The following is a 25,374-nucleotide window of genomic DNA, read 5'->3' as shown; positions in this document are numbered from 1 at the left end:
GGACGATCTATCATTTGTTGATTCTGCCCACAACTCCTAGAGAACTTGATCACCGTAGTATCTAGGTGTAATACTTATTTTTACTCAGAGTTTTTCAGTCAGTTAGTCCCCAGAAGGGAAAAATAGCCACAGTTCTTTGTGTTAATTGGCCTCTTGGACAATAATAGAAAATTATTTGAGGGAGGAAGGTGAAGGCTCCATTTTTATCTAAATTCTGGAAAACTAATCTCTCCTGACAAAAAATGGGCTTACAGAAAATGAACACTCCCAATGATGTCAATTATCCTCCACCAATTATCTCTGGAGATTCATTTCTCACAAGTCCTTTCAGTTTAATCTGAGCAGACCTGTTCCTTTTCCATCAGATAGTGCAGGAACATGGAAGCAATTAGTGAAACTGGTGGAAAGGCAGTACAGGGAAATGCACCCAACTTATGGATGACATTCAAAATTCAGTGCCTCAGGGAGGTTATTGAGGCAAAGAATGTACCCGGTTCTTTTTTTTTCTTTTTAAAGAAGTTCAGTTATTTACCCATGAAATAATAGCACCAATTGCCATGTAAGACAGCACACAGAAATAAGATATCAACTTGGACTAAAGGAATAAGTCTGGTAGGCCTAAAAAGGTGCTTTCCTTCTCCAGTGTGAGCAGTGTATGGCTGGCTAAATATATTAATGCGAACGGAGTCTGGGTGAAGGATTGACGGGCACCATTTCTTCAAACCACTGGATACTCCCACAGGATAACAGAATAAATGAAACAATATAAATGGACATTATAGAAGGACAGGTTAAACCTTTGTATAGCTCAAAAGATTTGAAGGGTCTTTGCCCAGGAAAAGATTTGGATATCTGTTCATCAAAGCACTGGCATGTTCCCCTGCGGAGAGTTTCACCCTCCCTTGCAAAGACTTAAGAGTCTTCCCCCATGCTTGAAACATCAATCTTAGTGGTTTTATCTCCAGAGCCCCAGGAATACATCCTCTGTTGCTGTGTGACTGTATTCTCCAAGGATCTACTTTGCAAGATACTTTTTCTGTCCCATTTTCTATTCTGAATTTCCTTAGGTGCTAGTGAGTTTATAAAAATAAAATAATACTAAATATGCTAGAATATTTAGACATGCTTTTTTTTTTTTCCCCAAACTAAATTTCTAGAGCTCTTCATCAGTCTTTCTGTAAGTTGGTCTGAATAAGGTATTTCTGTACAATAATTTTTCAACTTTCCTAGAACCCTTCTAGCTAGACAGCAAATGCAAACTATAATGGTAAGCAGACGATAAAGGTGTTTCATTTCTTTTGCTGGTTTTCACACTGATCTGTGCTTTGCAGATGTGTCTCTTTTTCCTCTTTCTTTGCAGAACCTCCTGTTTAATTTATATCTTAAACTTCACAGGTCACGAATTTTATCTAACTAGGTGTTTTATACACGGCCTAGTTCAACAAGTTCTCAACCTTGGCTATGGCCTCTAGACACTATCATACTGCAGATACTAAATAATAAGTACTTGCATGCATGCTGCTGGATGTTGAATGGGACATCTGCCTTAGGTCATTAAATGCAGCACTCCTACATATTTCCAGGGAAGTTTCACCTTGAGAGAGACCTCCCCTCTCCCACAGTCAGACAATCAGAAAAAGGAGGTAGATGAAACCAAGTCTGAACAACAAACACATCCCATATGGTGGAATAACATGGTATGGCATCTTGGTCCATTCCTTTATTCGCCTCTTGGCCTTCCCTTTTCTCTAAAAAACCAAGCTTCTGAAGGAGAAATTATCTCCTTCAGATCAAAGCAGAGGGTAACCTGACTATTTCTTCCAGAGAAGTAATAATTAAGGCACTAGAAAGATGTAATCTGCATACATTATTGCAAGTTATGCCAACAGAATGTCAATATTTGTGTCATAAGTAATCTTGAGCTGCAATTACTCCACGCATTGGTCTGGAATCCAGAGGCAACTTCAGTGGTTATGATTACAGGGGAGCTTCTCCTCCACCAGGGGATGGACAGAGGACTATGAAAAAGCATTACAGAGTGAAAGAAGCCATCTGTGAGGACCACAGTGCATATGGGTTAAAGGGATTTCCTAATATTTTAAAAGAAAGACACCTGTGTCCTGCTGCTAGAGAGCTGGACAGTAGATGAAACAGATCAATGAAATGCTTTATCTGCGCTTTGTCCTTGGGCGATGTTTTCTTCACAGTCACGGTATGAACTGAGAGAGAAGATCCTGGAACAACAGTTGCTAAAGACACTGTTTCATGATTTACAAGCTTTAATTCCTCTTCAGTGGGAGAAGAAACCTTGACAGTAAGATGAGCAATGCAATAATTGGGTTCTGTAGGATTTCACAGTCCTAGAAGAGTAAAACCAAACCATTAGGGTTAGAATGCTTCAGCAGTACAATGTGAGAAGCCAGTGTAGGCAAAGCTGTGATGAGTCCTAATTGAGGTTCCTTTTGATTTCCTTACTCATTGGTACTAAGTATTGGCATCATTCACTTAAAAATGCCTGACATAGCACTCTAAATGCAGTGCTAAACTGGTATCATAGAAAGTAAGATGATCACAGAGCTCAGAACAAAACATTTCCCCCTTTAATTCACTCTGCCCACACTTTCTTTGGGGAAGGGAGAAGCGATAGAAATTCAATGAAATTTTCTGGGGAGTCTTTTAGTAACTTCATTTTGCAAGAAATGATATTAATCTCATTAAGTGCACAGCTCTGTAATGAATGGGCACTGTTTCTTTCCTAAAGAAAGGGAATCGCTATTTCAGCTTTACAAGACTAACCCTGAGAAATATATATCTATTCATTATGACTCCATTCAGTCATAACTGCACATGCTCGCACTTAACCTGCAGAAAAAAGGACAGGACTTGCACCAAAATTTTCTACATTATCCTTTTCCCACCCTAGAAACTTAGAGTTTGATCAGGAAGTTTGCCTAAAGAATAGTTCCTGAAAAGCTGCTATCAGTGATGGGAAGACTAGCTAAAATAAAGATAAGCCTTTATTATCTTTGCTGTTTTTAATGGACAGTTGAAAAATTCATCCTATGATATTTGAAAGAAAGCTTCTGAAACAGGAGGGACATTACATGGCTATTTTCATGATATTACTAACATCTCAGTCCCTAAACTAATGAAATATTTAAAGAAGAAATTTCTGGATTTTTTATTCCCTGGAAGAAAATTCATTTATTTCAGTATTTTTACAAACTTGACTTTTAAATGCTGTTCTTCCTTGGTAATATTATTTATAATCTTTATAGAGGGGTATATGTGATAGAGCCAACATTTTGGTTAGTACAAATCCTCTGTCTGCCCATTCTGTGGTGACTCCAAGTGTTTCTCTAATGAGGAGCCCTTCCCACCATCATTCATTTTCCTCTTCCGCTCTGGAAGTGCTGTGATAACCTAAACCTCTGGCTGTCTCTTGATCACATACACCCACCATCTGCATCTGAGGATGATGGTGAAACTAGCGAGCTGCTCTCACTTCTGCTGAAAGTCCTTTGGCTTAGAGGGAGGAATTAGGCCCCAGAGGAACATCTTCTTGAGTTCCTCCTCATTGAACCCTAAGCACATGTTGCCCAGTATCCAGAGCCTGCTCAGGACAGTCGCTGATCCCCACCACATTGAGCTCACTGTGTTTCACATACGTGTCTGCAGATTGGAGCTTTCTTGCCAGGTACTGCAACGCTCCAAGGCCCTCATGCCTCCCCAAGGCCTGGAGCTCACAAAAGTTGCATTTTGTCTTAATACTCTGTCATTAAGTGGAGTTAAAAATAAAGCCTGTCAGAGCCTCACAGCCTGCAGGGAAAAGGATATTAATTACAGCAGGCAGAAAGTGGTGAGGAGCTGCCGTGAGTGAGAAGTCCTCCTGCTGAGCTGTCACCTTCTCCATGTCACCAGTGGAGCTCTGCTTCTGTTCGCATGCGGAGCAGAGGCTGGCCCTGAAACCTGAGAAACGGCAGGATGGGAGAAGCTGGAGAAGGGATTTTGCTTCTGCCTCTGACATGTTCCCGGGCACCAGCATCCCTGGCTGCAAACCAAACCTCTGCGCAGCTCAGCACAGGGAAAGCAAGCGCTGCCTGGGAAAAGGGCAGCAGCTGCAGCTGTAAGGGGGGACCAGATCCAGAGACTAGAACTGAAATTCATTGCTTCAATACTTAGGATTTCAGCTATGGGGACAAAGTGGGACATTAAGGACCAAGGAGACAGTAGACTTAGCAGAAAGTGGCACACTATTTTCATCCTGGGTGTATAAAGATTGAACTGCCAAGAGAAGACAGACACCAAAATATCAGCATCACTTCCATCTGATAGCTTCTTAGCAAGGGATATGTAAGTGTTTTTAATGCAAATTTCTTCAGTATTGAAATATATATTCTTTAGTGTCCCTTATATGCTCAGAGGGTAGAACACAGCATTTATTAACTTATTCTTGTCTAGATATCGCTTAGTGTGGTTTGAAGTGGACTAGGAGACTTATCTCTACTTAAGGTCACTCCAGGTTGCATTATAAGGCTTGAATCAAGTTTTGCCACAGGCAAGCAGAACCTCTTGGCCGGTTCTGGCGGTGCGGCAGGTGGAGGAGCAGGTCCTAGCTGCATGGGAAGGTGTACTAGACTGAACCTGCCAATGAAGCAGGTGAATAACTCATTCACACCCCAGTGTCATGTAAGGTAATGCTGAGGCCAGGAGGATGCTGAGGGTTGATGAAGCTGTCCAGGCCAGGCTTGAGAGATCATCCAGACAGATGTGTTGTACTGAGCACTTCATCTCTGCAGAAATCACATTATCAGTCTTCCTGCAGGGAAGGGGATAATCTAGATTTGCAGCAGACTAATACTCTGGGGTAAAGGCACCAAAGTGGACAAGGCAATGCTACTAACATCAGCTGGTAATCTAAACCCATAAACTTAATGGCACATCATCCCTGTCTGTTACTAGGTTGTGTTTCCTCCCCCTGTCTTGGCTTAGGCTGTCACATGCACCATGTATCTTGATTTTTCCCACTGTTGTTCACAGTTCTTTCCACAACAAAAACCAATCTGTAGCCACCTCGTAAACTTTTTCTCCCATGTGCCTAACTAAAGGGTTTCAACAACTGTGGAAACTAGAAGTAGAGGTTTCTAGGCTGCATATAATATGAAAATATGCCTGAGTGTCTTCATTCAGGCAGAAAGGAGCAGATACACCCTAGTTGTATCTTTAGCTGGTTGAGTGGCCTTGTGGAGTGAAGGATAAGGGAGGTGCCAGAAGATCCAGCCTTCCCGAGAATGGACTTGCATGTTCTGAATTTCTACTGAACTTCACTGGAGGGGACAGCACACGGAGAAAAAAAGTTATAATAATAATGAAAGAATCCTAAGTAAAAGCAGCACCAGGAGCCAAACACTGTGAATTGCTGTTTGACTCTGTATCTGGGTAAATCAATCAAGCTGACAGTGCAAGCTCTTCTGGTGGGAAGGTTCCCAGTGCCATTGGCTGAAGGGTAACGGCAGGGGGATGGTGCAGTATCACTGCTGCTGTGCCAGAATGTACAGGCATTTATTTCTCCTTTGTCAAAGCCTGACTTTGCTCAACAAATCCATTGACAGAAAGCGGCTTTGTGTGCCAGGGTCTGACAAACTTGGCAAGGGCTCTCCCTCTGCTAGGAAGACTTGAGAGTTCACTTAGAGGGCACTACCCCATCCCAATCCCATGTGCAAAAGAGTCCTCCATCGCACTGTTCAGAACAGTGCTGTGGAGAGAGAGAAACGAAAGAGAGGAAAAGAGCTAAGGTGCATAGGCTGATCCTTGAAAGCAGCAGGAAAGAGGCAGTGAAAGAGCTTAATTAATGGCACATCAGAGTTCCCCAAGATGTGCGCCTAACAAGGCCTTTGTCTGGCACTTTAGCTTTGCTATTAAGAAGTTAACTCAGGCAAAATGCAAGCAGAAGGTTGTGTGAAAACAGGAGCCAGCATGAGCAGATAGATCCTGATTTAATTCTATCCTTTGGATGACGGCCCTCCATGCCTCCTCCCCACTACCCCTTCTCAGGGACATGCTTATTACAGCTATTTCAAAGGGAAGAAACAAAAATATAGGGAGAGATTCAGTTTTACCACGAACAGCAAATGAATAAAGCCGGGTCAGAGTGTTGACTTAGAAAATTACAGTCTTCCTGGCTCCTGAACAAATCCAGTCGCAGCACCCTATGCCACTCAGCTTTTACGGAATTTAATTTAGAGCAATTGATTTATCTGCTGTGGACAGGTGGACTCTATAAAGAATTTTTAGGGCAGAATTTATGGTGGGTTTTATGACATGGCGAGCAAAAGAGCAACAGGAGTCTGACAAGCCTTTCCCAATTCCCATGGGCTGCATCTCCAAAGCAAGAAAGGCAACAAGATCCCAAAACAGCCAACTTTGGCAATGGAGGGAAGAAAAAAGCATCTCCAAGTGAGGAACGTCAGGTGGATTTGTCAAGGGGAACTATCGGTAGGAATGTGTCTGGGACCTGAATGCATGAAGAAGTCAGAGCTGGGGCAAAACTCACTGGTTGAGCAGGAGACATCTTAAGGAAGATCTTCCCCATGAACTCTTCCTTCCTTGTCACCTTCTTTTGAAGTCTAGGATTGGAACCATCAATGCTCTAAGGTCTTTCTGTCTCTTTTTGCTATAGTTGAGGTCGGTAAATGCCAAATAGCTGGAGCCCACTTGATATTATTTATTTCTTAATAACACTAGAAAGGGAAGCTTTAAGTAGAAGGGCCTCTTGGGAAGTCTCATGAGTTTGACAACTGCTGATTTTGAGGACAAATTGTTATTCCTGTCTTAGGCTTCTAGCTTAAGAGAATGCACCCTGGGCACAGGGTACGCCAGCCTCTATCCTTCCCGGGTCATCACAGCACAGCAGCTGGTCTCTGTTTACTGTGCTGCACATTTTGCCGCTCGTTCAGGCAGCTGACAACTGAGACAAGCCTCTTTGTACATCCTTCCTAGCTGAAAGGGTTAATTGGAACAATCAATAAGCAACAAGGCCCTGATTTCTGGGCTTGATTGACTGTGAGCAGCACAGCCAGGGTTTGGATGTGGAACAGCCGCAGCTGTGAAAGCAGCAGTTGTCTCCTGTGAGTCAGCAAGAATCAGTGCCCCAGCATATGCAAGCGAGTCACATCTCCCCCATGAAACCTAAAGCTGAGAACCTGATTCTGCTGCCTGCTTTGGTAGCACTGCTGCTCTCAGCTTCTCACTCACTCAAGTCAGATCTGCCTCCTTAGAGTGGTAGGGCTAGAGGAGATCATCCACTCCCCTTCCTAAACTGCTAGATGATAACAATATAGATCATCATTAGAACTCCAAGCACTTTACAGAGAAGTTCATTGTTATTTATCTATGTTCCCACTGAAGAAACTGAGGCACTGAAGAGGCAAAGGGAGTTGTTTGATTTTATTTAGCATTCTAGGGAAGAATAAAAATTCAGACTTGTCCCTTTGGGATCTCCTATTGTCTATACCAGAGCACATACCCCAAACCAGAAACCTGGCGTTACACAAACTAGCCAAAGACACACAGTAAAATTAATGCTAATTCTAGGAGTCATAAAATGAAAAAGTAGGGTGAGAATTGAAATATATGAAGTCTCAGAAATTATCTACCTTTCTTCAAGTCCTCTAAGAAGCTGAAGGTGCCACTGAGTGAGTCTCTGTGCAGAGATTTATAGGCTGTGTGCTAAGAAATAGAGATGAAGGTGCGGAACATTTCTGTCTGGGTATGTTACTGGCTTTCCGGACCAACCTGTTTCTGCTCCAGGGAGTGGTCTCTTATGTGACCCTCAAGCCAGAGGCAGCTCCAACAACTAGGAATATCAGAAGGTGTGTGCAAGTCTCTGATATACTTCAGAGAACCAAGAAGGATCATGTACCCTTGACTAAAAATGAAGTATCTTCCCTAAACATCAGTGTCTGAAGGCCTCAGAGCTCTCACCTCACTGCTGAGAACACCAAAAAAGCCAACTGCCTTGTGTCATGTGTAATAGTTTGTAGAGCTATGAAAGTTTCCAACCCATGTTCTGATCCTCCATAGCTTGAGGGTGTTTGCCTTATTTAGTTTAGACAAAATCTCTACCCGGAAAAGAAATTATGACTGCAAAGTGTTGGTATCTGTGAGCCCAGCTAGCCCACAGTGAGATTAGTTAACGTGACATACAGAGCTAGTAGGTAAAGGAGACACAAAGCATCTGTGCGAGTTCTTCAAGAAAGCAGCAAACAAAAAAAACAAAGCACTAATGTGACCCAAGAGCAGATTACTCATGAGTGCTTTTCAATTACAATAAACTATTATAAGGGGAAAATGTTCTGCTATTTACAATAAATTTCATCAATTTATAAACCTTTCCATATTTAAGAAAAACACACAATACAATACAAACTCCATCTGGCTCTATTTAGACTCTAGGCCTTTATGTTTGTACAGCTAGAAACCACCAATTACTATGTCAAGACCAAGCATTTCAAGGACCTGGACACAGGAAATGGAAACGGAGGAGAGAGAGGGGCACAAACAGGGGCCTTGAAAGTAATTAGCAGTGTGGTAAATGATCAACCTGGGGATTATTAAGCATCCGGGTTTAGGGTGACCACAATGATTTCCTGGCTTTGTTGCAAAGCTAAAGCTATGAGTCCACAGGTGTGGAGAGGGGTGCAGAAAAGGGGCATGAAGGGATTTTTTCTTGTTGCTTTTGGAAGAGTCAGATGTATCTTCTAAGAACAGTGCTAAAGACACAACTGTATACGCGGCTTAGATTTCTAATGCAAAGATCAGGAAGCATTCCAGGTAATACCCCTTTGTGCCATTCCAAAAAGCTACAGGCAGTGTCAGGTTCGAAGCATGTTTGTCTGAGCAAGGCAGCTTCAGCTCCCCTTGGGTCAGAAAGAGTGATCCTAGGTGAGGTTTGACTCAAGAGCCTTAGGAGAAAGTTTTGCACAGCCTCAGACCAACATTTTGCGCAGACAACTGGGAAGGAAGATGCCTGACGGGCAGAGACATTGAACCTAAAAATGATTCCCTCTCATCATGGCCAAGGACAGGCTCTGCACAGCTCACAGGTGCCAGACTTCTGTGCCACATTTACCTCATGATCAAGCCATTAAAAGACATCAACCTAGTACAGCTAAAAATAAATACGCCTTGAATTCTTATGTTAGAGGCCCAGGCTCTAGGGGTCTGGCACTGAGTACTACCCAGCAAGGCATACGAAGGCTTGTTACACCAAGGAACAGCAAAAGGGGACAGGGAGCAAATTTTGGTTATGCCCATATTGCCCTGTCCTCAATGTGAAGCAGGACCATGTCGCAAATTTGTACTGCTGGCTTTCTTAGCTGGATGAGAAATGTGCATATTCTCTCAGGTGTATATTGAACACAGCCAAGCTTCGAAGGAGGTATTATTAGCATGGTCAGCCATGCAGTTCTTTCATTTTAATAACAATCTGGTGACTTATCCATCCCATTAATTTAACATTTAAAAAAAGAAGTATGGGTCAGATCATCTTCATTTACCTAGGCTAAACTTAAAAAAAAAGGGTTTGGCTTTAACCTGAAAAATCCTTTTACCCCATGAAGTAAACTTTTTTATCCATAGCTATCATTTAGCAGTTTGCAGTATTATGATAATTGTTTTTTGTGTACAAACCCGAGACACTTAGATGCAAGAAACTGGATACTAAAGGCCTTCTTCCCATTATTGGTATGTATTCCAGTAACGTCAGTCCTGGATCAAAACATATCTAAATTCAGAACAAAAAGGAGCTACAGGATATGCATGGCCTGGCAATGAGGATCACCATCATCTAGTTAAATGCAGGCCTTGAGCACACAAGCACCACATATTGAACATTTGCAGCGTATTTTTTTCGGAATCAAATAGCTTTAAAATTGTTGTTTTTGCTTAGGTCACCCCACTCTATTACAGCTCTGGATTTTGCAATAAAAGAAGTTAACATCTGGATTGTATTTTACATAGAAAGACATTCAGAGAAATATTTACACTAATGTCCTGTCATTGCACCATGGAAACTCCAATTTCTCTTTTTTGACCAGTTTCTGCAGTCTGAAGGAAGTGAGGGGCAGTAAAGTGATGCTGCTGGGTGTCCCCATCCCTAGTGCCTACCCATCTCCTCCAGTTGTGGTTCTGCACTGAGCCACCCTCATCCCCTACATCAAAACCTTTCCAAGGACAGCTCTTATTATCATTGTGCATGAATAATTCAATCTGACCAAAAATCACTTTGGTGTGTAAAAACAAGATTTTTTGTTTCAAATTTTCCACAAAAACTGAAAAATAGCTCTTAGATGGGACAAAATATGACAGCAAAGTCATGCCAGAATAAACCCTTTTTTCCTTCTCTTCTCTCATTTCCTTGATATATCCAGCATCACAGTTTAGAAGACGGGGGCCAGGTCAGTTGGGAAGAAGGGGAGTTTCATGAGACCAGAAGCTCCTCCGCACCAAGCAGCCCATATCTCCTTGATGAATGTCCTGCCAAAATCCCTGTGATCAGAGAGTCTCCTCTCTCTCATGTGGGCTAGTATATTATTTTGGTTCAAAAGGTTATGTCCAGGGAAGAACCACAGCTCAAAACCCGCCCAGAAAAGAAAGATTTTTTTTAATTACCTACAGAGCAGAACAGTGTAAGCCCTTGCATGTCAGTGTGTTATTTTCCTGTTCATTTGACTAAATAAGAGCTCCAGTGAATTGTGTCCAGTGTGAACTGGAAAAATGAAAAAAGCAACACAATGGCCATGCTAGGTCAGCCAAAAGGAGTAATTGCAGAAAATCCCCAAGGCGGAAGAGAAACCTCAAGTCTGGGACACACCTTTAGACATCTGGGTTCACAGAGCAGCAAAGGTTCTTTCAGGAATAAAAAACAGCCTGATTTACTTCTAAAATGTAATTTCTGCTAAAGGTTTTAATTCTTCTAATCTGGCATATGGAATATTTTATATTTTGTGTGAACTTTTCTGTGTTTGCCTGCAATCAGGAAAAATGAGACAGAGGCTTCTTTCAGGTGTTCCCTTTTCATTTTTACATTCCTCCATGCTAGTGTTCAGAGTAAAACATGCATCAGAGACCTTAGTTTGAGTCTTCTGTTCCCTCTTAGACATGGGATTTAACTTTTCAGGGACTCTGCCTATGCATTAGAGAAAATGGTGGAAATAACTCTTCCTACAAAATACACGAGAATTTTCAAAGAGAAAATGCAGAGCTTTCTTAGTCCTTATAGAAGCAGCTCCTTTTCATGATTATACTAGAAGCTAACATGTAATCGTGATGCCCTGTTCCAATATTGCTTCGCTTCTTCATGTGTTGATATACTGTGACAGCTTGTTTTATGTTTATAGGGCAGGTGTTTTGTTACTACATGACTCAATCAGCATGTGGTTATAGCAAACAATGTGCTGAGGTAGTATTCTCTGGTGACAAAAACGGTTCCTCTCCTTCTGTGAGTTCAAGTGTACCTGCTTGGCACTCTCATGGCTCTCAGCAAAGTGGCAAACCCCTGAGCCATGAGGGTAAATTGTATCAGCCAACATGAGTGGCCAAGTGTGTCTACACGGGTCTACATATGTCACCTCCAGGGACCATGTGATAAACTTAGTGCTGTAGTCACCAAGACGGGAGTCCTAGGGCAGCCCTGTGGCTCTGTTTGTGTCTCCTAGTTTTGCTTATGGTAACCATTTGAGGCACTAATCTCTGATTCCATGTCCAACTGGACACTAATCCCTGGTGCCACTCATCTTGCCACGAATAATTAAGAAAATCAGCTAGGAAACACACAGGCATAGAGAAAAATCTGGGGTGGGGAGCAGATCAAAATGGAGAAAATGGAAAGCAATAAAGCAATGTTTATGCACAATTCTACTTATATCACTACTGGGCTATAACTTACTGGGAAGGTTTTGGTGCTCTGATCTATGGAATCTGCTCTCTCCTAGTAAGTGAGACCCTCTCAGAGAGGGTTTGGTTTAGCTAAGATTTCTGACAAGTGAAAGTTCCCTATCAGATCTTTCTGAGAGCACTTTTTTTTTTTCTCATGGTTATGACTACAAAACTCTTTAAATTCAGTCAATTTAGTTCAGAGTTGATTGAATGTAACAAAGAGTGCATTTTGGCCTGTTGACTTTAAAGCATATGCAGGTTGGTGAGAGGTAAAACCCACCTGCCAAGTCTCTGTTATAAATGTTGATTTAGAGGCTGCTTTGCTATATAGCATTTGGATTCTGCCTCATTTGCTTCCCACTTGTAAATGAGATTTCACATATTGTCCTTTAAGTTCTTCCTTTAGTGCATTTTCTTTTATTACTCACGCTTCTGGGGATTCTCACTGAGCATGAGAAAGTCAACTTAGAGAGAAAGTGGGGCTTCTCCGCTTGAATTTTTAAAATCCTCTCATCCTCCCCCCTGGCCATCACTTTTCTCTCCTTCTCTCTATATTTGAGCTTTTGAGTTATAGAGGTGATCAATTGCTTGAATTATTGTAATGGTTTGCAGAACGCAAGGGGCGGGAGATAAAGGGATGGAGTTAAAAAGTGTCCCTCCAAGCTGCGAACTTTGTATTAAAAATCGCAGTCCAATCCATTCTGAAACCGTTGAACTAATAAATCTCACAAACAGAGCTTTACAGAGGAAAGTCTAACTCATTTGTAAGTATGTACTGCAGGTATTACTGCAACATGACTAATGGTGAGTGAATACTGCAGAAAGATGTCTGTGTATATTCATTTGAAGTCCTGAACAAATTTGCTTTGAATCTCCTGGTCTGTTTCTATGGCTGCTTTCCACAAATATTGTAGCAAATGAGCTTTACTAGTGTGAATACTCATCAAAAGTCAATTTGGAACTCAAATAGCCTAATATTTTCCAAAAGCATATTCCAAATTACACACATGAACATGCAGTTCGAAAATGGTTGCTGGTTCTGATGTGATTAGTTACACAGCTTGCCCAATCAGAGAACAGAAATAATACAATATAGCTCATGTAAGTATCCATGCAGCTTGGATTCCAAACTTTGAATGTTGGATATTTCCAATGAACTATTTGTGAACAGTTTAGTAGCCTTGACTCCTATCCTCTGAAGACATTTCTAAATAGTCACTTCAGCACTGAAGAGCAGTTCAGAATTTTGCAATTTGTAAGCGGCCAATTTGCAAGAGTAGGAAAGGGAAGGGGTAGACTGGATTTTTCTAACAAATCGTTGGTTATCTGTCTGTTCTGAATGTCAAGACGCTCAATATTCCAGCCCCATAGACAGAAAACTAGTAGAAAGTCACATTTTCCACTGAAGTCAGCTAAAAATTTGTGTTCATTCTGTACTGCAGCTTGGCATTTGTAGAGATTTACCTCATCTCAGATAAGAACATAAAGGATGTTCAGCCCTTTCTTTGAGAGAAACAGCTCTCCATGAATTACTTAACTAAATAGGCAATACTATCCTTGTAGTCCTAATTTAGGATCCGTTGTGCCTTCAGCTTTCATGGATGTGCTTTCAAGCCTCATCTGTTGCGCCTTCAGGGATGAATTGACAGGCAGGGGCACCGGGTGACAAGTGGTTTCCATGTGGATTCTTGTGCAAGAAGATACAGAAGATACAAGCAAGAAGCTTGGGCTTCCACACATTGCATGGTGACAGGCCACAGAGAGAACTCTTAAACTTTTTGGAAGATATTTGCTGCAGTTGTTAGATGAGAATTAATCCTCACTCTCAATGTCACCCATATGGATTTGCCATTCTTACCCGCCCTTCAGTGACAGGTCAACCTGGCTGGTGTCCACTGCCTGTTGTCCTTTTTCACTCCTGTGTCATGACAGTCTTAAAGCTCTTGAACTCTCTGAGAGTGGCATATTTGTCAAGCAAGAGAGAGAAGACTGACAACAAATGCAGACAGCCACAGTCGTAAATGGATCCAACTCATGGAGAAATGATGTCATTATCAACAGCAATGGTTTTCCAAGAGGAAACTTCCATCGTTTACACTGAGCTGCAGCTCCAGCTGCATTAAACACCGTTTTCAAGCTAATAAAATGAGGCACAATTTTTTACACGCTGTTTGTGGTGACAGCATAATCAGTCTTGCTGGGAGATCGTTCGAGCCAGGCTCTGCTGGCTGGGATCTGCAGAGCATCCAGGCTCCCAAGGATGGGTTTATTTCTTTGGGGGGTTATTCCTCCCAGTAAAACTCTCTTTCTGAGTCTCCTCTCCATTTTATTTATTTATATATTTTCCGATTGAATCTAGATTTATTTTGTTCCCCAGCAATTTCAGGCAATAGTAAACAAAGGAGATTCACTTCTGGAAAAAAATAAATAAAAAATAAATAAAAAGACTGGTAATATCCTCACCAAGGGAGAAGCAAATGTAACTTTCCTAAACAAAGCCGTGGGGAGCATTGCTGCACTCCCAGCAGGGTCTCTGGGGCAAAGCAGGTTGGTTAGCAAAAGAGCACGCACAGAGTTTGGGGCTGTTTTTTATGCTTCTTTCCCTTTCACTCCAAGCAATACTTGCAGAAAACATTCAGTGGAAATGAGAAAATGAGCCACAAGTTCTGCTTCTGCTGAATTTACACTGAGAGGGGAGGGAGCCATTCTGCACTTGTTGTCCTACAGAGGTAGCCCTCCTGTAAACCAGGACCAGGTGAGGTGGCGTACTGATTTCTTTTCTCTCTATTTCCCTTTCTCTATACCCTTCTTACTTCTTTTTTGTCTGTGCTTCTTTTGCTTCCTTTCCCACAGTCTATCTTTGGGCCTTTTCCCAATCATAAGGAACACAGGATTAAAACATGAGGTGTCTCGCACTGCCCTCACGCAGCCTGTCTCAAGGGGCAGGAACAGGTTGGGGCTGAATCGACACGATACACCTAGAACTCAGCCATACCTCATTGCTCAGTTAAACCCCCTGTGTTCACACGTATCACGTGGGGTCTGATCCAAAAATTGCTGAAGCCTGTTGAACGATTTCCACCGACTTACGAAGGCTGCAGATGATGGTTTAGGATTAGGGCCGTGGTAATGACCCCTCACTTTGGTAGAGAGAGCACTGATAAAACCCTGACTAGCCAAGGTCTGTCACTATTTAACCTTCAGTCTCCCATTTGTGCTACACTTGCCCTGTCTCAGTCACCTAACACATCCCAATTGGGCCTGCAGAAAATCCTCCTAGACTGTCTAAAAATTATTTCCATCTCTCTTCGTGCAATTTGGGATGTTTTACAATAACAAAATGAGCTCTGGTATGAACAGCAGGTATCGGTGAAGCCAACACAGTGACAGGCAAAATGAAATGCAGATTTCTTTCTTCCAAGAACCTTGTGCTAGGATCCAGAAGACATGATTTTGTCTCTGGAAATTCAATTTCTGAGCCCTTACTGTCTCAAATGACCAAATGGAGAAGACAGTAATTGCTGAGAAACTTATTGACTTTTCCTTTTTAATTAATCCTAAGTGGAAGAAAACCTGCAGTTCCCTGTCCAGACAGTGTGTAAGACAAGGGGAGAAAAGAGAGAGAGAGGGGAGAGAATCATAATTAAAATAACTCAAATTAATCTTGGTGAATGCTGTTGCCACTTGAGTGCTCTGAGTCCAAGCGAAAAGTAGTTTTACTCCAGTCTCTTTTGTCTCAAGTGTCAACTCAAACGAGGCCTGCTGGACATCAGTCCCGTTCCATCCGAAGGGATGTTCTTCTGTTAAGTGTAGGATCTGTGTCCCTCCAGCAGCTGGTGGGGTCCACTGTAGGATAAACACCCCATGTTTCCTCTTTGAGGCCTGAATGTGTGCCATGCTCAGCAAGATCAAAAAAAAAAAATGCTGTCTGGCAAAGTGGATGATGGTACAGTGGCTTTCAGCCCATGCATGAACTTTCTGGGTGACTCCAAGTATGGAATGAAACCTTCTTCATTCATCTCTGTAGCATAGAATGAAAAGATTGCCAGTGGTAAGGATTAGTGGTAAGGATGGTAGGAGGAGGAAAGAGGTGAGCAAGACACCTGTGAAGACGTTGCACATGCTGCATAATCTGGAAATGCTTAACTCTTCAAGCAAGCAGTAAGTTCTGAATTTTGGCCTACAAAGTAGCCTTGGCCAAACTTCTCAATCTTGAGTGATGTCTTGTTGATGGCAATGGAAACTAACTGCAGAAAATCATGTTAGGCATGGAAAAGAAACTGCTGCTTGCAACCACCACAGATCACATATGCTGCAATAAGGGAAGCACTTCCTCCTTGCCACTCCACTGCAGACGGCAGCTAAAGCCCCTAACACCCACTGAGAACTCAGCCTCGAGTGCATTTTAGAATTTAGTTTAACTACAAGCCATGCCTCAATTGATATTTAATTTCTGCTGGAGAAGGGGCTTCTTGCTATGTTTAACCTCCTCCAAAGAAAGAGCAGCCTCTTAGAGAGAGACAGATAACTCAAAGACTTCATCCTCGCAATGTCTGACTGCACTAAGTGGAGTTCTGCAAGAGCAGGACTCAATGGGAATTCACCTGCTTCTCATTGCAGGCTTGCTCTGTAAACCCCTGGCTTCATTCCACTGCCTGGGGAGCATCCCACACCAATTAGATGACATAACCAAATGAAGTCAATTGCAGACGAGCACAAAAAGCCGCTGTTTGATCCGGGTCCAGAGAAGCATCCTCCATCTAGAAGCAGAAGCTAATGAAGGAGAAGGGCTCAGGAGGCAGGAGCAGTGCAGGGCTGGGACTCCAGGACACTTTGGCACCAGCAAGGGCATGTCCAGACACCAGATCTGGATTGCCAGGCGTGCCAAGCAGCTCAGATCTTCAGAGACCTCTTTCAGACCGTCCTTTCCACTCGCGTGCCCTCTTCCCCTGCAACTTCCCTTGACACATGTCTCATTTCTCTCTGAGCTCCTCTGCTTTATTTTAGTGTTCTTCCTGCTTTATGAGAAATTGTGTTTGGGATTAAAAAGACATCGGGCAAATCATCAGTATGAAAGAGACACGCTGAGAAGAGAGCAGATTAACCCACTCTGCAGAGAAAACTCCTAATTTCTGGAGTGTTTGTTTTGAAAATGTCACTTCAACGGGTCACAGAATTCATGAATAAAATCCTGTTCTTATTTCCATTCAAAAAGGAATAAAGATTTATTACCAGCCTCACCAGGAAAGCAGTATTGACCCACCGATGAGTCAAGGTCTATAGCACTGCATGCAGGAATATTTATTGCTTTTAATTACCATAAACTAGCAAGGAACTTGTTTTAATAGATTTTTATTATTATTGTTTGATTGTACTTTGGAAAATGTAAGTGCAGAGAAAAAAAAAAAAAAGACCGAATTGCCAGCAGAACCTCCTGAGAATATATAGTAATAGAATGAAAGACAGCTTGATGCTGATGGGTTAAATAAAAGGTCACCTGCACTTGAGATCTTGGCAACACTTTAGTAAACCTGTATCAAAGCATCGTTAACCCCATTTTACTGATGAGAAAAACATCAGGAAGTAGCCTTAGAAGTCTCCAAGGACTATTTGGGATGCTGGACATTAGATATCTAAATATCTGGAAATTTTGTCTTGCACAGTTGCCTCTAGTCTGCAGGCTGAACCTTTCTTATTTAGAGGTGTAGGCACATGCTGGCCCTGGAGAAGAAGTGAATCCAAGGGAATGGGGCATCACTTGGGAAAAGCCTTTGGCAGCAGCCTGTGTTCGGATGTCTTCAGGGCCAGAGAGCAGTCAGCAGAGTAGCGCTAGTCATCATGTTACCTGCTCTGCCTCCTTCCACACTTAACACATCCCTCTTCCCTTCCTTGCCAATGGAGAGTGTAACCTTTCAGCCAGAGAAATGCACGTCAGGCTTGGTGGAAAGGCGGGTGATTGACAGGCAGCTTCTGAAAATGAAGTCCATTTTTGTTTTTTATCTCTTGTCGAGGTACAAGGACTCGGCCAGTGTCCCAGGTAATGAGTGTTCCCTCTCCCTCTCCCGTTCACTTTGATATGAAAGTGTGTGTAGCCATGTGTGGCTGTGTTAACACCACATTACTAAAACCAATCCTGGGAGCCTGTTAGTGCTGCACACCTCGCCGCTTCCAGCACTTCCTCACGTTGATTTGCATTCATGCAGTCTGTGTAAACAACGCTGCTCGAGGAATATAAATAACTGCAGCCAGCAATGCAGTTCGGCTGCTTGGTCTCGGGAGCTCAGCCACATCTCTCATTGCTGCTGCAGGGCTGGAGCTCTTGGCTATGGGGTAAATCTCTTCCGTTTCGCATCTCCATCTCCCAAAACAGAGGATGCTGCTGCATTCCAGCCTTTCTGCCTCTATCTCCAGCCCCAAGGGAGTGAAAGATGCTTCCCTAGAGCCTGTCTTTCCAGGGGCCTTTCCATCCTGGCGTGAAAAACTGGTGAAAGAGACTTAAAACAGGGCTTGATTCTCATGTGTTCATGGTACATTGGCGTTGGGCCCACAGCGATGAACTGTGTTTTGAGCTGTGGTTACCTGGGCTCTCTCTAGATGTGAATGGAGAAAGGGAGGCACTTCCAGAAGGTGATAGGGATTTTTGGTGCCCTGATTTACCCCGAGATTGCTGACTCAACATATAAGGCGTATGGCGTGATCACATACCTGCCTCTTCAGGAGAGATAAAGCCCCATCCCTGTGGTAGTGTGGTCCAAATTGGGACACAGGGACTCCAGTGTACATCCTGAGAAAACACAGAAAAAAAGGTCTTTCATGTGAAATCATGTAAAACTCCAGTTGTTTTAACTTGCTTTTACCCAAGCTCAGAGATGTAAAGTCCAAAGAAATGTTCACACACATGAATCTGAAGAGAAGCTGCTATTGATCTCCATGCCATAGGGATAGCATTTTCATGCTTGACCACCGTAATTTCCTCATGATGTATATTTGCTTCATCTCTCCTTGGCTTTTGGAGGCAGGACAATGTCTTTAAAAACACCACCAGGGAACTTCATGTTAATTAGTCATGAACTTACATAAAACTCTCAGGTGTAGGCAACAAAAAAATCAGATCAAGACTTTTTTTTCTCTCTCTTTTTTCTCAGAGTAAGACTGAAAACTGCTAAGAGCACTAAATATTGAAGGGACTAAAAACAAAATTTTCTGATATTTTAAAGATTTGCATAAAGCCTGGCCTGGAGTTGCAGTCTTACATCCAGAACTGGATCTATATCCACTTCTCAACTTACTTCAAACGATGATGCTTGCAATTTTGTTCTCTTGCAATTTAAAATTCCAAGAAAATGTTGGCAGAATCACCACAGATTTCCAAAGTTTGCATCTTTGCTTTCCATTTAAACTTTTTTCAATCTTTTTTTTTTCCTTTTTCTTTAGCTGAGCTGAAGTAACTCAGATTAACAACACACTCTCTATTTAATTGGCTTCATATGGTTCTATTTTAACATTTGGATTGGAATAATATTTCAGAAAATGACTGCTATTATTTTTTTAACAGATGGTGAAAGATTCACCAACAGAGGAAGTGAGTCACAAGTTGTACTGTAAATAATAAATAATAATAATAATAGTTCTGCTGACAGTGTAACAAGGGCTCCGATTTGCTATCGCACAGGAAAGCTAATAAACCAAAGTGGAAAGTGCCTCTGAAATCTTTTGTTTTAATTAGCAATGAACAAATTAATTCTGCCAAATGCTAGACCCACTGTTAGCTTCACATTTTTGCTTAGGAGACAATTTGAATCAGAAAGAAGGATTTGGAGGGGACAGCCAAAATCTAAGAAATGAGAAAATACAGTACATGCATCTCCAGCTGGGCTTCTTTCAGGGCCATTTCACAAGTGGAGAAGCGAAAGAAAATACTGAAAAAATGGTGATTCTGATATGAATTCATACGTGCCTCCAGAGTACTAGCCTTTGCTCTGCACCACCTCCCTAGACTAGTCTATTTTCCTTTAAAACAGACGTGCCTAAGTGTCTTTTCTTACAGTCTTTGCTCATGGTTGGATGCTGCACCCCTTCCTGCTGCTGTGTGAGTGAATCTGCACTGGTCCTTGTCCCCACGTTTCAGGCACTCTGCACAGCTCTGAAGCAGCTCTGTCCTGTGCATGCTGCCCTACAAAACCCCACATGCTCCCAAAGGCCTGGAAGGAAGCAGAGCGACAACAAAAGAATGGCCCCCATCAGCAAAATTCTCCTGGATAGATTCTTTGATCACCATGTTCCCCATGATGTGGGTGGGAACATCAGGTTTTGGCCTCAAATACTGGCTCCAAGTCTAATTTTCTGCCCCCTGGTAAATTTATCTTCATAGGAACAGCCTGGTGTGACCCTCATGTTCGTCTTTAGGCAAGCAGATGAAATACAGTAGGACAGGGGCTTTCTAAAGAAGATGCTGTCATGATCCCACTGCAAAGAGAAAAGACTGTTGTGCAGAAAGCTGTGTCCTGCCTCAGCAGAGCCATCTTCCTCTACCTCATTGCTGGCTCCAAGGAGGCTCAGCCCTATCACTGGGGAGACCCTACCATATAACTGAGATCTAATGCACTAAATACCTGTGGTAGTTAGACAAGAGGTCAAAGAATGGACCAGACACTGATAGGAAAGACCATTTGGCAAGCTAGCAACCTTGAGTCTATGCCCTGCCGGCATTCCTTCTGTGTCTGTGCTGTTATCATTGCAGTGAATAAAAGTTTTACAACAGGGGAGAGTTTTGGTTCAAATGGAAAGAGATACACACCATGCTACCCAATCCTGCAGTGACACTGAGGTTTTCCAACAGTGAGCTTAACGAGGAAATGTTCTTTTGTTCAAAAAGTCTAGATTTTCTTTCTTGGCTCGCATAGCAAAGCAAGGAAATGTAGGCCTAGATTTAACAGACTTGTGCCAACTTTTCTGGGTAAAGGAATACTCTCAACATGCTTCTATGCTGGATTTTTTGACAGTGTGACCCTCTCTCGCCCCAACAACTTGTAAGTTCAGACATGAATTTGGGGCTTGGTAAACATGAAAATGATTTAATCACTTTTGGTCTGTCTCAGTTCTGTTACCCCCAGCAGGTAGGAGACAGTTCCACTTCTCTAGTCCAACTCTGTCTGTCACAGCTCACTCCAGATTTATCACACTAAGAGAGTGAAATAAAAAGGAGACGGAGCAGAGATGCTTGCTGTCCATAAGGAGCTGTACGGCTGAGTTATCTCAAGCAGCCAAGGAAACTGTGACCAATATGCTGCAAATATCTGCAGCTTCTCTTTACACACTACAGCGCAAAGGGGAGCTCTAACAAGGAGCATTCCTTTATCAGGAATGACTGATATTCCTCACTTTACTGGAGTCCAGCAAAGGACCTTTCTCTGAGCCAGGCTGTCTGACATATAGCAGCTACCTCTAACAACCTTTTGCAGACAGAGAAACATGAATGATTTGTTCTCTTTCTTCACTGCACACGGAAGCATCTGGACCTATTCCACCATTTGCCAGTCTGTCCAGCTATCTCATGTCTCTATAAAACCACCTACTGCCATAGTACCTGAGTGGATCCTGTGTAAAACTGACAGGAGAGAGACGAAGGAAAGGAGGAGCAGAGCTTGCCCGTGTGATTTAGGTCACAGTGCCATACAACAGAGCTGTTGAAGCCCACAATTGCCCAGCTATGCCAAGCCATGCTTTGCTGTATCTGTAGTCTCTAACTCAATATTTGCAAATTCAGGCATGATGGAACATCAAGGGTTCAAGTCCACGCTGAGCTCGATACCCCCTTCAGTGATGAAGTGCTTTTGTTTTCCCCCTGGTGGACTCATTTTGAGTAGATGTAGGGGTCATTCCCTACATCTGAGTTAATCACCTGAGCTCCATTAACAAACATGGGAGAAAAATATCACATCTGGGATACAACTCATCTGACTTTTAGATGTGTCCCCAGTGCACATTGAGGGTGAAAGTAATCCCCACAAGTAATCATCTGTCCTGTGGAGTTGATATGATAAAGTGGAACATACATTTGGAAAAATTCACAATGGGTTAAACCTGTGCCAAATTCTGACACTTATTCTGTTCCTGCCCCAAAGCCTGTATTGAAAGGTATCAGGATTTCTGAATTCCTCTCATAATTAATTCATACTTAATCTTGAATAGGTGTGATTTTAATAATCATTCAGTAGATCTAATACTGCAGAATTGCCGCACCATTGAACTTGAAATTACATGAAATGAGACGGCTATTTAAATAATGGCCTCTTGTGAGCTTGGATGTTTGGGTTTTTTGTTATGGAGATATCCAGAAGCACTAAGTCGATGTCATGATATTACACCATTTATGCTGACATGCAGCCAAGCCATTAATATATTTTAGTGAGTTGCAATCTGCCTGGAATGTTACCTACTTGCAGTTTTTCTGCAGTTTCACAAATGATGATAAGAATGTATCTATCCATGGCTTAGAATTTTCTTTAACAGCATTGAAAATACGATAGTAGCTGGTCTTCTTATTTATTAACCAGCAACAACTTGGAAACAAAATGATCTATAACAGAGTAAAATATTGAGCTTTAAATAGTTTTGTACATAAGATAGTTAATGGTCAATGCAATTAGCTGTGCTTCCCCCACAAATCTTTTAAAACTATGTGCTTCAGGCCCCAGGCTGGGGACAACATGCAATTAGTTTGCACTAATTCACACATTTTACATGTCAAGTGAAATATGTTTGGTTCAGCTTCTGTCATTTAGCCGAAGCCAAATCTGAAATAAGCCTTCTGTTCTCCTCAAATTTCTTGAACTTCTCAACAGCAGAATGACTGATGGATTGCAATGAGTAAATAAGTAGAGATTTAATACAAATTAGGATTGAGGACAGGTCTTTAAAGTGGCTTAATAACTGAGAAAATGACTAATCGTGACTAATGATGAAATAATTATATCTCTGGGGACATACATATGTCCGAATCTCTTTAGAGCATATTATGTTGCAGACATACCTGAGTCCCCTGAAAATAAGAAAAGTGAGATTTGTCTTTCCATGTTTAGTCTTGCTCTCACAATTCATATAAGTGTCCATCTGAATGGGAAGATGAATTGAGATAGAAAATTTAGGAGCATCCTTTGGATGATTTTTCCCAGGTTGCCTATATGGATTCCAGTGCTATTTGTCAATGGAGATAGATAGACTAATCAATTTTAATTTAAAAGTCTCCTACACTGCAATGATGTGGTTCCCATAAGTTTATAGTATGTTCCAGACATCTTATTTGCTGCAGTGCCAGACAGTGGAACTGCTTTTTCTTAGAGCATCAGTGGTATATTTCATCACACTATCCCAAGGGATTCATATATCAGTATTTTCATCCATATCATTAGATTCACAATATTGCCTTTTCATTTCATATGTCATATGGTTTTCCTGCCATTCACTGTCCTATTGCTGGCCACAGCCTTTGGGTACATCTGGGTGAAGACTAATCGGCAAAAGAATGAAAAGAAGCAGGAAACACCAATCCTAGCACCAGAAATGTAAGGCAGATTAATTGGATTATCCAAGTCAACCAAACAATTTATGTTCAAACCATATGTGGCATGTGCAAACCACAGTTTGTGTTTGGAGTTGAGAAGATTTTCCAGCTGAGTCAGTCAAGGCTATATATCATAGTGAAAAGATTATAACCAAGGAGGAAGCTCACTCCTATATCATTAAAGGAAGTCACATGTTTCTGTATGCAAGTAAGAACTTCTTAATAGCCAGGAGAAGAGCCAGTCCAGGGCATTCTGACACTGGAAAGGGAAAATTCTGCGTTTGGGGCTATGAAAAGTGACAAGAAGAAACTTTTGTGCATCCCCAGCTAGGATGGTGGATTAGCATCCAGGATTGCAAACATGTAGTTGGCTTGAGCTATATTTCTGTCCATTTCCTGTCATTTGGGACATCTGGTTCATTCTCACGAACTCTGTTCCTTTTGCAGCTAACTGCACAACCATTTAAAGCAGGCTTCCTGGGACGCTCTGCCGTTCTTAACACTTTAAAAAGACACCCATCCAGTCAAAACCATCACATTCCTCAGCAAAGGCACACAGTCCAGTCGTAGGGATTTACACTTCCCAGAATTAACAAGCTAGCCTATTTTAAAGTACTTTCAAACCCTCAGTAAATTATGAACCATTGGCTTTTCCATGAGAGGACCAGGTCTCATTATAGGGGAAGAATTGTGGCTCGTAGGAATAGAGCTTCTCTGCTTATTCCATGCGTGTCTGTGCCTGCCAGTATGAATAGCCCTGTCCCCACAGTCCAAGTGACAAAACAACCAGCTCACTGAGGTTCTACAGACCTCTAAGGAATCTAAAGGATCAGTGATTCATTTCAGCAGATTTACTGAACTCCAGTTGGCTAAAGCCCCATACCAACTCCAGACCTACTTCTGCCCTAGATCAGCTTTGTCCTTAAGGGGAAATAAAAAGTTCACATTTTTTTTTCAGAGCTCCCTCTGTAGCTGACTCCAATGGATAGACTTCCACTATCTTTTCTCTACTTTTTTATTTATCCCTGGGCCTCTGGTAGCCAACAGGTCACAGTCCTCCTGTGCAATGTTCAGCAGAGAGTGATGCCACCCCATGAGAGAGACTCTGTTATCGTATATGGGAATAGAGCAGCAAGAGGAGACAGAGCACTGGGGAGAGCCTTGGCTCACATTTTTCATCATTGTGTGCCACCATCCATGACCCCTTGTACGAAAAGCCAAGGGGCTTTTCTGATTCCAATTCTGATTTGATAAGTGCAGGGAAGCATTGGTTTTTATAGCCTTGTTGAACATAAACATTGATTTTTAAGGCCTAATAGTCTGCTGCAGCTGAAAGCCATCCAAGGATTTTTTTATATATATTATTTTTATTTTTTTAGCTGAAACTGATCTGCCGGAGGAGGGAGAAATACAAAGGAAGCAGAGAAAGGGCTGAAATTTGGGGGCTGGGGTCTCAAGGATGCTCCTGCTCTGTTCCTCTCATGGCCCCCACTCTGCTGGGGTGCTGCAGGCAGCCAAGGATGCGCTGCTGAATGAGCCCTTGTCAGCTGCCATCCTCGCTGGCTCCCTCCTAGCTCCTATTTAGCTTCCTCACTGCCTCCTTCATAAATATTCACGCTGCACAGCCAGCGGAAGACATTGTTTTTCCCTTAATTTCCATATTCAGCATGACATCGAAAATGATTCAGAGATGGGTTCAGCAGGGGCTGTGCAACCAGGGAAGAGAAGGAGAACGGCTGGGGTCTGTGCGTTGGGTGGAGGTGGGGGAAAGAAGTCAAGAGCCCATAGCACCGAGGGAGGACAGCAACAAGGTGAGAAGCAGAAGGGAGGTAAAGAATGAGAGCAGGGGATTAACTTGGTCGAACAATCACAGC

Source organism: Tinamus guttatus, unplaced genomic scaffold (genome assembly GCF_059628265.1).
Source record: "Tinamus guttatus ecotype Peru unplaced genomic scaffold, ASM5962826v1 Tinamus_guttatus_pri_ptg000297l, whole genome shotgun sequence".
In the NCBI taxonomy this organism is placed as follows: domain Eukaryota; kingdom Metazoa; phylum Chordata; class Aves; order Tinamiformes; family Tinamidae; genus Tinamus; species Tinamus guttatus.
Note: the sequence above shows the minus strand (reverse complement) of the source record.